Source organism: Eucyclogobius newberryi, unplaced genomic scaffold, assembly GCF_026437365.1.
Source record: "Eucyclogobius newberryi isolate DKJ021-1_F unplaced genomic scaffold, fEucNew1.0.hap1 SCAF_79, whole genome shotgun sequence".
Taxonomy (NCBI): domain Eukaryota; kingdom Metazoa; phylum Chordata; class Actinopteri; order Gobiiformes; family Gobiidae; genus Eucyclogobius; species Eucyclogobius newberryi.
Window position 1 is genome coordinate 407,501 of NW_027316489.1, and position 2,500 is coordinate 410,000.

A 2,500-nucleotide genomic window follows, 5' to 3' on the forward strand; every position below is an offset into this window, starting at 1 on the left:
GGAGGCCCTCCAGAGCCACCCCCCACTCTCCCCAGACTCACCCCGGGGAAGGGCCACTCTGGCTGGGCATGGTCTCCACCAAGCACCCCCTGGAGCCCCCGGAGCACCCCCAGAGCCACCCCCCACTCTCCCCAGACTCACCCCGGGGAAGGGACACTCTGGCTGGGCATGGTCTCCACCAAGCACCCCCTGGAGCCCCCGGAGCACCTCCAGAGCCACCCCCCACTCCTCCAGACTCACCCCGGGGAAGGGACACTCTGCCTGGGCATGGCCCCCACTGAGCACCCCCTGGAACCCCTGGAGCCCCCGGAGCACCTCCAGAGCCACCCCCCACTCTCCCCAGACTCTGCCCGGGGAAGGGCCACTCTGGCTGGGCATGGTCTCCACCAAGCACCCCCTGGAGCCCCCGGAGCACCCCCAGAGCCACCCCCCACTCTCCCCAGACTCACCCCGGGGAAGGGCCACTCTGGCTGGGCATGGCCTCCGCCGAGCACCCCCTGGAGCCCCCGGAGCACCCCCAGAGCCACCCCCCACTCACCCCAGACTCACCCCGGGGAAGGGACACTCTGGCTGGGCATGGCCTCCACCAAGCACCCCCTGGAGCCCCTGGAACCCCCGGAGGCCCTCCAGAGCCACCCCCCACTCTCCCCAGACTCACCCCGGGGGAGGGCCACTCTGGCTGGGCATGGTCTCCACCAAGCACCCCCTGGAGCCCCCGGAGCACCTCCAGAGCCACCCCCCACTCCTCCAGACTCACCCCGGGGAAGGGACACTCTGGCTGGGCATGGCCCCCACCGAGCACCCCCTGGAGCCCCTGGAGCCCCCGGAGCACCCCCAGAGCCACCCCCCACTCTCCCCAGACTCACCCCGGGGAAGGGCCACTCTGGCTGGGCATGGCCTCCGCCGAGCACCCCCTGGAGCCCCCGGAGCACCCCCAGAGCCACCCCCCACTCACCCCAGACTCACCCCGGGGAAGGGACACTCTGGCTGGGCATGGCCTCCACCAAGCACCCCCTGGAGCCCCTGGAACCCCCGGAGGCCCTCCAGAGCCACCCCCCACTCTCCCCAGACTCACCCCGGGGGAGGGCCACTCTGGCTGGGCACCGTCTCCACCAAGCACCCCCTGGAGCCCCCGGAGCACCTCCAGAGCCACCCCCCACTCCTCCAGACTCACCCCGGGGAAGGGACACTCTGGCTGGGCATGGCCCCCACCGAGCACCCCCTGGAGCCCCTGGAGCCCCCGGAGCACCTCCAGGGCCACCCCCCACTCCTCCAGACTCACCCCGGGGAAGGGACACTCTGGCTGGGCATGGCCTCCGCCGAGCACCCCCTGGAGCCCCCGGAGCACCCCCAGAGCCACCCCCCACTCTCCTCCAGACTCACCCCGGGGAAGGGACACTCTGGCTGGGCATGGCCTCCGCCGACCACCCCCTGGAACCCCTGGAGCCCCCGGAGCACCTCCAGAGCCACCCCCCACTCTCCCCAGACTCTGCCCGGGGAAGGGACACTCTGGCCGGGCATGGCCTCCGCCGAGCACCCCCTGGAACCCCCGGAGGCCCTCCAGGGCCACCCCCCACTGTCCCCAGACTCACCCGGGGGAAGGGCCACTCTGGCTGGGCATGGTCTCCACCAAGCAGCCCCTGGAGCCCCCGGAGCACCTCCAGAGCCACCCCCCCACTCTCCCCAGACTCTGCCCGGGGAAGGGCCACTCTGGCTGGGCATGGCCTCCACCGAGCACCCCCTGGAACCCCTGGAACCCCTGGAACCCCCGGAGGCCCTCCAGAGCCACCCCCCACTCTCCCCAGACTCACCCCGGGGAAGGGCCACTCTGGCTGGGCATGGTCTCCACCAAGCACCCCCTGGAGCCCCCGGAGCACCCCCAGAGCCACCCCCCACTCTCCCCAGACTCACCCCGGGGAAGGGACACTCTGGCTGGGCATGGTCTCCACCAAGCACCCCCTGGAGCCCCCGGAGCACCTCCAGAGCCACCCCCCACTCCTCCAGACTCACCCCGGGGAAGGGACACTCTGGCTGGGCATGGCCTCCGCCGAGCACCCCCTGGAGCCCCTGGAGCCCCCGGAGCACCTCCAGGGCCACCCCCCACTCCTCCAGACTCACCCCGGGGAAGGGACACTCTGGCTGGGCATGGCCTCCGCCGAGCACCCCCTGGAGCCCCCGGAGCACCCCCAGAGCCACCCCCCACTCTCCCCAGACTCACCCCGGGGAAGGGCCACTCTGGCTGGGCATGGCCTCCACCAAGCACCCCCTGGAGCCCCTGGAACCCCCGGAGGCCCTCCAGAGCCACCCCCCACTCTCCCCAGACTCACCCCGGGGAAGGGCCACTCTGGCTGGGCATGGCCTCCGCCGACCACCCCCCTGGAACCCCTGGAGCCCCCGGAGCACCTCCAGAGCCACCCCCCACTCCTCCAGACTCTGCCCGGGGAAGGGCCACTCTGGCTGGGCATGGCCTCCACTGAGCACCCCCTGGAGCCCCCGGAGC